The sequence below is a fragment of the Somniosus microcephalus genome, unplaced genomic scaffold, assembly GCF_052327205.1.
Source record: "Somniosus microcephalus isolate GS21.2 unplaced genomic scaffold, FLI_Smic_1.0 unresolved_chr8, whole genome shotgun sequence".
Lineage (NCBI taxonomy): Eukaryota > Metazoa > Chordata > Chondrichthyes > Squaliformes > Somniosidae > Somniosus > Somniosus microcephalus.
This window is the reverse complement of record NW_028225186.1, coordinates 38,349,887-38,363,083: the sequence shown is the minus strand read 5'-3', so window position 1 is coordinate 38,363,083 and position 13,197 is coordinate 38,349,887.

Genomic DNA, 13,197 nt, shown 5'->3' with positions numbered 1-13,197 from the left:
CTGAGCAAATCCTGACTGAACACATGGAAACTGATCCACTGACCAGAACCTCACCGAACAAAAACTGAAACTGACACAATGAACACAAACTGACAGAACACACAGAAACTGACCCACTGACCACAACCTGATGGAACACACAGAAACTGACCCACTGACCACAACCTGACCGAACACACAGAAACTGAACCACTGACAACAGTATGACGAAAGAAACAGAAATTGAACCACTGAGCAGATCCTGTCAGAACGGACAGAAACTGACCCATTGATCACAGACTGACCGAGCACATAGAAACTGACAAACTGACCACAAACTGAACGAACACACAGAAACTGACCCATTGACCAGAACCTGACCGAAGACACAGAAACTGACACACAGACCAGATTCTGTCAGAACACACAGAAACTGAACCACTGACCACAACCTGACCGAACAAAACAAAACTGACACATTGCCCACAACCTGGCCAAACACACGGAAAGTGGACAACTGAAGAAATATGGACCGAACACACAGAAACTGTCCCACTGACCACATACTGACGGAAAACACCGAAACTGTCCCAATGACCAAAACCTGAACAAACACACAAAAATTGAACCTCAGACAACCACCTGTCCAAAGACACAGAACATGACCCATTGGTCACAACCTGGCTGAACACTCAGAAACTGACACACTGAAGACAACCTGACCGAACACACACAAACTGACCCACTGACCACAAACTGAACGAACACAAAGTAACTGGCCCACTGAACACAACCGGATGGAACACGCAGAAAGTGACCCACTGAATACAACCTGGCTGAACACACAGAATCTGACACACTGAACACAACCTGACCGAACAAATGCAAACTGACCCACTGACCACAAACTGACAGAACACATAGAAACTGACCCATTGTCCACAACCTGGCCAAACACACAGAAAGTGGATAACTGAACAAATACGGACCGAACACACAGAAACTGACCCAATGACAATAACTCATTGACGGAACCCACAGAAACTGATCCACTGACCACAACCTGACTGAACAGACAGCAACTGACCTAATGATCACCTCCTGCATGAACACACAGAAACTGATACAATGACCACCACCTGTACGAGCACACAGAAATTGACCCACGGTCCACATCCTTACTGAGCACACAGAAACTGACCCACGGACCAAATCCTGACCAAACACACAGAAACTGACTCACAGAACACAAAATGCCCGAGCAAAAGAAACTGATGCATTGACCACAATCTGTCCAAACACACAATAACTGACCCACTGACCACAACCTGACCGAACACACAGAAACTGACCAACTGACCACAAACTGACCGAACACACAGAAACTGACACACTGCCCACAACCTGACCGATCACACAGAAGCTGGCACACTGACCTCAACCTGACTGAACACGAAAAGACTGACACAGTGACCAAGTCATGACTGAACACACAGAAAATGACCCGCTGACCACAACCTGACAAAACACACAGACACTGACACAATGACCACAACGTGAACAATCACACAGAAAGTGACCCACTGACAACAACCTGAAGTACCACACAGAAACTTACCCACTGACCACATCCTGAACGAACACACAGAAACTGACAAATTGACCAAATCCTGACCGAACAGAGAGCAACTGCCCCATTGACTACAACTTGACCGAACTCTCAGAAATGGACCCACTGAAAAAATCCTGACCGAACACACAGAAACTTAACCACTGACCACAACCTTTCCAAGCACACAGAAGCTGACCCACAGACCACAACCTGACCGAGCACACAGAAGCTGACCCACTGAACACAAACTGACCGATCACACAGGAAATGACCCACTGACCACAACCTTACCAAATGCACTGTTAATGTCCCAATGAGCACAATCTGACCGAAAACACAGAAACTGACCCATGGACCAAAACCTGACTGAAAATATTCTTAAACTGACCCACTGTCCACAACCTGAAAGAACAATAACTGGAACATACTCACTGACCACAACCTGACTGAGCTCACAGAAAATGGACTTCCTTCCAAAACCTGACCTAACACACCGAAACTGGCCCATTGACCACCACCTGGCCAAACACACAGAAACTGACCAATGGAACAAATCCTGACCGAACACACAGAAACTGAACCGCTGACAACAACTTGACCGAACAAACAGAAACTGACCCACTGACCACACGCTGACGGATCCCACAGAAGATGATCCACTGACCATAAAATGACTGAACCCACTGAAACTGAAGAACTGAGCACGAACTGACCGAGCAAACAAAAATTGACCCATTGGCGACAAACTGACCTAACATGTAGAAACTGAGCCGCAGATCAGCACCTGTACAAACACACAGAAGCTGACCCACTTACCAGATCCTTTCCGAAAAGACAGAAACTGACACACTGAGCAAATCCTGACTGAACACATGGAAACTGATCCACTGACCAGAACCTCACCGAACAAAAACTGAAACTGACACAATGAACACAAACTGACCGAACACAAAGAAACTGACCCATTGACCACCACCTGACCAAACACACAGAAAGTGACCAACTGAACAATCCGGACCGAACACACATAAACTGACCCAATGACAACAAATTGCTGTAACACGCAGAAACTGTACCACTGACCACACACTGACGGAACCCACGGAAACTGATCCACTGACCAGAAGCTGACTGAACACACAGAAACTGTCTAACTGACCACCACCTGTCTGAACACACGGAAACTGACCCACAGACCACCAACTGTCCGTGCACACAGAAACTGACCCACTGTCCACATCCTTATTGAGCACACAGAAACTTACCCAGGGACCAAATCCTGACCAAACAGACAGAAACGGAAAAAACAGAATACAACCTGCCCGAGCACAAAGAAAGTGTCCAATTTACAACAACCTGATGGAACAAACACTGAAACAGACACACTTACCCCAATCTGACCGAGCACACCGAAACTGATACAATAACCACAACCTGAATGAACAAACAGAAACTGACCCACTGACCACAACCTGACCGAACACACAGAAACTGTCACAATGAACAACTCCTGACTGAGCACACAGAAACTGATACACTGATCACACCTGAATGAACACACATAAATAGACCCACGGGCGACAACCTGACCGACCACACAGAAACTGACCCACTGACCACAACTTGGCTGAAGACACAGAAACTGACTCACTGAACACAACCTGACCAAACACACACAAACTGACCAATGACCACAAACTGACCGAACACACATAAACTGACCCACTGACCACAACCTGAAGGAACACACAGAAACTGGCCCACGTTCCACAGCCAGACTGAGCACACAAAAACTGACTCACTGACCACAACCTGCCAGAACACACAGAATCTGACACACTGACCAAATCCTGAACGAACACACAGAAACTGACCCACTGACAACAATCTGATGAAACACACAGAAAGTGACACACTGAACAAATCCTGACCGAACACAGAGCAACTGAACAACTAACAACAACTTGACCGAACATACAGAAACCCTCCACTGTCCAAACAATGATCGAACCGACAGAAACTGATCCACTGAACAAAACCTTGCTGATCACACAGAAACTGACAAAATGAACAAATCCTGACTGAACACACAGAAACTGACACACTGACCACAACCTGACCGAGCACACAAAGTCCGACACAATGACCAAACATGAACGAACTCACAGAAACTGAGCCATTGTCCAGAACCTAACCGAACACCCAGAAACTGACACAATGACCACAAATGGAATGAATTCACAGAAACTGACCCAATGAACACAACCTGCCTGAACACACAGAAACTGAACCACTGTTCACAAACTGACTCACCACACAGAAACTGACACACTGACCAAATCCTTGCATACCACACACAAACTGACCCACTGACCACATACTGACCGAAAAAACCGAAACTGACACAATGACCACAACCTGAACGAACATACAAAAATTGAACCTCAGACAACCACCTGTCCAAAGACCCAGAACCTGAGCCACTGGTCACAACCTGGCTGAACACTCAGAAACTGACACACTAAAGACAACCTGACCGAACACAAACAAACTGACCCACTGACCACAAACTGAACGAACACACAGAAACTGGCCCACTGAACACAACCAGGTGGAACACGCAGAAAGTGACCCACTGAATATAAACTGGCTGAACACACAGAATCTGACACACTGAACACAACCTGACCGTACAAATGCAAACTGACCCACTGAACACAAACTGACAGAACACACACAAACTGACCCACTGACCACAACCTGATGGAACACACAGAAACTGACCCACTGACCACAACCTGACCGAACACACAGAAACTGAACCACTGACAACAGTATGACGAAAGAAACAGAAATTGAACCACTGAGCTGATCCTGTCAGAACGGACAGAAACTGACCCATTGATCACAACCTGACCGAGCACATAGAAACTGACAAACTGACCACAAACTGAACGAACACACAGAAACTGACCCATTGACCAGAACCTGACCGAAGACACAGAAACTGACACACAGACCAGATTCTGTCAGAACACACAGAAACTGAACCACTGACCACAACCTGACCGAACACAACCAAACTGACCCATTGTCCACAAACTGGCCAAACACACAGAAAGTGGACAACTGACGAAATATGGACCGAACACACAGAAACTGTCCCACTGACCACATACTGACCGAAAACACCGAAACTGTCCCAATGACCACAACCTGAACAAACACACAAAAATTGAACCTCAGACAACCACCTGTCCAAAGACACAGAACATGACCCATTGGTCACAACCTGGCTGAACACTCAGAAACTGACACACTGAAGACAACCTGACCGAACACACACAAACTGACCTACTGACCACAAACTGAACGAACACAAAGTAACTGGTCCACTGAACACAACCGGATGAAACACGCAGAAAGTGACCCACTGAATACAACCTGGCTGAACACACAGAATCTGACACACTGAACACAACCTGACCGAACAAATGCAAACTGACCCACTGACCACAAACTGACAGAACACATAGAAACTGACCCATTGAACACAACCTGGCCAAACACACAGAAAATTGCCAACTGAACAAATACGGACCGAACACACAGAAACTGACCCAATGACAATAACTCATTGACGGAACCCACAGAAACTGATCCACTGACCACAACCTGACTGAACAGACATCAACTGACCTAATGATCACCTCCTGCATGAACACACAGAAACTGATACAATGACCACCACCTGTACGAGCACACAGAAATTGACCCACGGTCCACATCCTTACTGAGCACACAGAAACTGACCCACGGACCAAATCCTGACCAAACACACAGAAACTGACTCACAGAACACAAAATGCCCGAGCAAAAAGAAACTGACCCATTGACCACAACCTGTCCAAACAAACACTGAAATTGACACACTGACCACAATGTTACCGAGAACACCGAAACTTACGCATTGACCACAACCTGGTCAAAAACACAGAAAGTGACAACCTGAACAAATTCTGACCGAACACACAGAAACTGGAACACTGACAAAAACTTGACTGTACTCACAGGAACTGTACCACTGACCACAAACTGTAGGAATCGACAGAAACTGATCCATTGACCACAACCTGACTGAACACACAGAAATTGACCCACTGAACACATCCTGAATGAACTCACGGAATCTGCCCCACTGACCAAAACCTGACCGATCACAAATTAACTGACACACTGTCCACAACCTCACCAAACACACACAAACTTACCCACTTACCACAACCTGACTGGACTCGCTGAACCTGACCCACAGGCAACAACCTGACCAAACACACAGCAACTGACCCACTGACAACAACCTGACCGAAAACACAGAAACTGACCAACTGACCACAATCTGACCAAATACACAGAAACTGACACACTGCCAACAACCTGACCAAACACAGAAACTGTCACACTGACCTCAGCCTGACTGAACACAGAAAAACTGACGCAGTAACCAAGTCCTGACTGAACACACAGAAAATGAACCACTGACCACACCCTGACAAAACACACAGACACTGAAACAATGACCACAACTTGAACAATCACACAGAAAGGGACTCACTGACAACAACCTGACCTAGAACACAGAATCTAATCCACTGACCACATCCTGACCAAACTCACAGAAACCGACCCACTGACCACAACTGACCAATCAGACAGAAACTGACACACTGACCACAACCTGAACAAACACACAGAAACTGACACACTGACCAAATCCTCACAGAAAAAACAGAAACTGACCCACTGAGTACAACTTGACCAAACACACGGAAACTGACCCACTGACCACAACCTGACCGAACACAACTAAACTGACACGCTGACCACACCCTGACTGAACACAACAAAACTGACCCACTGACCACAACCTGGCCAAACACACAGAAAGTGGCCAACTAAACAAATACAGACCGAACACACAGAAACTGATCCAATGACAATAACTTGAACGAACACACAGAAACTGACCCACTAACCACACGCTGACGGAACCCACAGAAACTGATCCACTGACCACAACCTGACGGAACAGACAGCAACTGGACCAATGATCACCTCCTGCACGAACACACAACAAACGGATACAATGACCACCACCTGTACGAGCACACAGAAATTGACCCACGGTCCACATCCTTACTGAGCACACAGAAACTGACCCACGGACCAAATCCTGACCAAACACACAGAAACTGACCCACAGAACACAAAATGCCCGAGCAAACAGAAACTGACCCACAGAACACAAAATGTCCGAGCAAACAGAAACTGACCCATTGACCACAACCTGACTGAACACATAGAAACTGACCCACTGAACACATCCAGAATGAACTCACAGAATCTGACCCACTGAACAAAACCTGACCGAGCACACAGTAACTGACCCATGGACCAGCAATTGTCAAAACAAATAGAAAAAGACCCACTGAACAAAATCTGGCTGAACAAACAAAAATTGACGCACTGAACACAACCTGACCAAACACACAGAAACAGACCCACTGACCACAACCTGACCGAACAAATGGAAACTGACCTACTGACCACAACCTGACAGGTCACACAGAAACTGATCAAAACTTATCGAGCAAACAGAAATTGGTCCACTGACCAAATACTGACCAAAGTCAACCAATTGGAACCACTGATCACAACCTGACCAACTACACAGAAACTGGCAATCTGACCATATTCTGACCGGACAAACAGTAACGGACCCACTGACCACAACCGGAGCAAATCCACAGAGACTGACCCACTGAACACAACCTCACCAAAAACACAGAAACTTACCCACTGACCAAAATCATAAAGGTCACATAGAAATTGACACACTGACCAAATCCTGACCGAACACACATAAACTTACCCACTGACCACAACTTGACTGAACACACAGAAACTGACCCACTGACCAGAACCTGACTGAACACAAAGAATCTGACCCACTGACTACACCTGACCGAAGAAACAGATACTGGCCCACTGAACATATACTGGTCGAATTCAATCAGACTGAGCCTCTGACGGCAACCTGAACAAAGACGCAGAAACTGACATTCTGACCATGTCCTGACCGAACACACAGAAACTGACCGACTGACCACAACCTGACCGAACACAGAAACTGACCGACTGACCATAACCTGACCGAGAACACAGAAATTGCCCCACTGAACGCAACCTGATTGAACATACGGAAACTGACCCACAGACCAGATCCTTTCTGAAAACACAGTAACTGACACAATGACCAACTCCTGACTGAGCACAGAGAAACTGACACACTGACCACAACCTGAATGAACACAGAGAAGTTGAGCCACTGGGGACAAACTGACCGAACATGCAGAAACTGACCCACAGACCAGCACTTGAATAAACGCATAGAAACTGACCCACTATCCACAAACTGGCTGAAGACACAGAAACTGATGCACTGAACACAACCTGACTGAACAAACACAAACTGACCCACTGACCACAAACTCACCGAACAAAAACTGAAACTGATCCACTGACCACAACCTGACAGAACACACAGAAACTGACCCATTGACCACAACCTGACCGAACACACAGAAACTTATACAATGCCTAATTCCTGACTGAGCACACAGAAACTGAACACTGACCACAACCTGAATGAACACACAGACGTTGACCCACTGGCGACAAACTGACCGAACATGAAGAAACTGACCCACAGACCAGCACCTGTACAAATACATAGAATCTGATCCACTGCCCACAACCTGGCTGAAGAAACAGAAACTGATGCACTGAACACAACCTGACCGAACACACACAAACTGATCCACTGACCACAAACTGGCCAAACACACAGAAACTGGCCCACTGACCTCAACCTGATGGAACACACAGAAACTGGACTACTTACCAGAACCTGACCAAGCACACAGAAACTGACCCTCTGACCAGAACCTGATCGAACAATCAGAAACTGACCCACTGACCAAATCCTGACGGAACACACAGAAACTGACCCACTGACCACAACCTCACCGAACATTAACTGAAACTGACAAACAGACCAGAACCTGACCGAACACACAGAAACTGACCTTCCTACTGCAACCTGACCGAACACACAGAAACCGACCCATTGACCACAACCTGACCAAACACACAGAAACTGACCAACTGATCAAATCCTGACAGAACACACCGAAACTGAACCTCTGACAACAACTTGACCGAACAGACAGAAACTGACCCACTGACCGCATACTGACAGGACCCACAGAAACTGATCCACTGACCACAAACTGACTGAACACACATAAACTCATCAACTGACCATATATTGACAAACACACACAAACTGACGCACTGACCACATCTTGTCCAATCACAAAGGAACTGGCCGATTGACCACAATCTGACCGAACACACTGAAAGTGACTAAATGACCGCAACCTGACCGACCACACCAAAGCTGAACCACTGACCACAAACTGATGGTGCACACAGAAACTGACCGACTGACCACAACCTGACCGAACACACAAAAACTGAACCACTGACCAATTCCTGACCGAACACACAGAAACTGATCCACTAACAACAGTGTGATGAAACAAACAGAAACTGGCCCACTGACCACAACCTGAGCGAACACACAGAACCTTATACATTAACCACAACCTGACTGAACACACAGCAACTGACACACTGACAACACCATGACCGAACACACAAAAACTAACCCACTGACCACAACCTGATTGAACACACAGAATCTGACCCAATGACCACAACCTGGCCAAACATTCAGAAACTGACCAACTGAACAAACCCTGACAGAACTCAAAGAAAATGAACTTCTGACAACAATTCGATCAAACAGACAGAAACTGACCCACTGACCACACACTGACAGAACCCATAGAAACTGATCCACTGACGACAAACTGACTGAACACACAGAAACTGGTCAACTGACCATACCAAACACAAAGGTACTGACCCACTGACCACAACTTCTCTGAACTCACAGAAACTGACCCATTCGACACAATCTGAACGAACACACTGAAAGTGACCAAATGACCACAACCTGACCGAACACACCAAAAGTGAACCACTGATCACAACCTGGCGGTGCAAACAGAACTGACCAACTGGCCACAACCTGACCGAACACACAGAAAGTGACCAAATGACCACAACCTGAACAACAACACATAAACTAATCTACTGACCACAACCTGACAGAACACACAGAAACTGACCCACTGACCACAAACTGATTGAACACACAGAAACTGACAAACTGATCACCACCTGTCCTAACACATAGAAACTCACCCACTAACCACCACCTGTCCGAGTGCACAGTAATTGGCCCACTGACAACAGTATGACCACAAACACAGAAACTTACCCACTGAAAACATCCTGACTGAAATCAGAGAAAATGAACCACTGAACACAACCTCACCGAACACACAGAAACTGAAACACAGACCAAATCCTGACTGACCACACAAAAACTGACCCATTGACAACAAACTGAGCGAACACGCAGAAAATGACACAAGAACCACAGATGGAACGAACACACAGAAACTGACCCACTGACCACAACCTGTCCGAACACAGAGAAACTGAACCACTGACAGAACCTGACAGAACACAAAGAAACTGGCTCAGTTACCACAACCTGACCAAGCACACAGAAACTGACACACTGACCACAACCTTACCGAACACGGTGGCATAGTGGTTAGCACTGTTGCCTCACAGCGCCAAGGACCCGGGTTCAAATCCGGCCTCGGGTGACTCTCTGTGTGGAGTTTGCACATTCTCCCCGTGTTTGTGTGGGTTTTCTCCGGGTGCTCCGGTTTCCTCCCACAGTCCAAAGATGTGCAGGTTAGGTTGATTGGCTATGATAAATTGACCCTTAGTGTTAGGGGGATTAAATACGTGGGGTTACAGAGATAGGGTGGGATATGTGTTGGTGTAGGGGTTACGGGGAATCGGGTGGGATATGTGTCGATGCAGGCTCGATGGGCTGAAATGGCCTCTATCTGCACTGTGGGGTTTCTGTGGTTCTGTGGTTCTTACCACAACCTGACCATGCACACAGAAACTAACACACTGGCCACAACCTGACCGAACGCACATAAACTGGCCCACTGACCAAATCCTGACCGAACGCACAGAAACTGACCCACTGTCTACAGTCTGATGAAACAAACAGTAACTGACCCACTGACCAGATCCTGTCCAAACACATAGAAACTCACCCACTGACCACAATCTCGCTGAACACACAGAAACTGACGCACTGAACACAACCTGACTGAACGCACACAAACTGACCTACTGACCACAAACTCACCGAACACACAGAAACTGACCCACTGACAGAACCTGACAGAACACAAAGAAACTGGCTCACTTACCACAACTTGACCAAGCACACAGAAACTGACACACTGACCACAACCTTACCGAACACACAGAAACTGACCCACTGACCAAATCCTGACCGAACGCACAGAAACTGATCAACTGTCAACAGTCTGATGAAACAAACAGAAACTGACACACTGACCAAATCCTGACCGAACACACAGAAACTGACCAACTGACCACAACCTCACCGAACTCAGACTGACCACAACCTGACCGAACACAAAGAAATTGACCAAAATCTGACCAAACACAGAAACAGACCGACTGACCATAACCTGACCAAGAACACAGAAATTACCCTTCTGACCGCAACCTGACTGAACACACAGGAATGACCCACTGGCCAAAACCAGACGGAGCACAATAAAACTGACCCACTGCTCACAAACTGATCGAAAACAGAAAATGTCACCAACTGACATAACCAGACAGGAAGTACAGGAAGTAACCCACTGACCACAACCTGATTGAGCACAGAGAGACTGACCCACTGCCCATAACCTGCCCGAAAACACAGGAAATGACCCACTGACCACAATCTGACCGAACACACAGAAAATGATCAAATGACCACAACCTGGCCAAACAAACACAAACTAATCCACTGACCACAACCTGACAGAACACACAGAAACTGACCCATTGACTAAAAACAACCAAACACGCAGAAACTGTCCTTCTGACCATAACCTGTCCGAACACTCAGGAACTGATACACTGACCACAATCTGACCACACAGAATCTGACCCACTGACAACAACTTGACTGAACACAGAGAAACTGATCCACTGACCACACACTGACAGAAACCACAGAAACTTATCGACTGACCACAAACTGATTGAACACACAGAATCTGACCCACTGACCACCACCTGTCCTAGCGCACATTCACTGACCCACTGACAACAGGCTGACCACAAACACAGAAACTTACCCGCTGAACACATCCTGACTGAACTCAGAGAAAATGAACCACTGACCACAACCTGACCGATCACACAGAAACTGAAAAACTGACCAAATCCTGACTGACCACACGGAAACTGACCCAAACACAACAAACTGAGCGAGCACACAGGAACTGACACAAGGACCACAGATGGAACAAACACACGTAAACTGATCCGCTGACCACAAACTGTCCGAACACAGAGAAACTGAACCAGTGACCATAACCTGACCGATCACAAAGAATCAAACACGCTGAACAAATCCTGACCGAACACACAGAAACTGACCCATTGACCACAATCTGACTGAACAAACTGAAAGTGACCAAACTACCACCAACTGATGGAACACACCAAAACTAAACCACTGATCACAACCTGAAAGTGCACACAGAAACTGTCCCACTGACCACAACCTGACCGAACACGCAGAAAGTGACCAAATGTACACAACCTGACAAAACACACAGAAACTAATCCACTGACCACAACCTGACAGAACACACAGAAACTGACCCATTGACAAAAATATTAACAAACACGCAGATACTGACCTTCTGACCATAACTTGACCGAACACTCAGAAAGAGATACACTGAACACAATCTGACCACACAGAATCTGACACACTGACAAAAACTTGACCGAACACAGAGAAACTGATCCACTGACCACAAACTGAGAGAAACCACAGAAACTGATCCATTGACCACAAACTGATCGAACATGCAGAAACTGACCTACAGACCAGCACCTGTCCAAACAAATAGAAACTGAACAACTGACCACAAACTGACCGAAAACACAGAAACTGGCCCGCTTACCACAACCTGACCGAGCACACAGAAAATGACCCAGCGCCCACAACCTGACTGAACAGACATAATTTGACCCACTGAACAAATCATGACCGAACAGACAGAAACTGACCCACTGACAACAGTCTAATGAAACAAACGGAAACTGACCCACTGACCAGATCCTGTCCGAAGAGACAGAAATTGACACACTGATTGCAACCTGACCGAGCACACATAAACTGACACACTGACCAAATACTGACCGAGCACACAAAAATTGACCCACTGACCACAACCTCACCGAACAAAAACGGAAACTGACATGCTGACCAAACCTGACCAAAC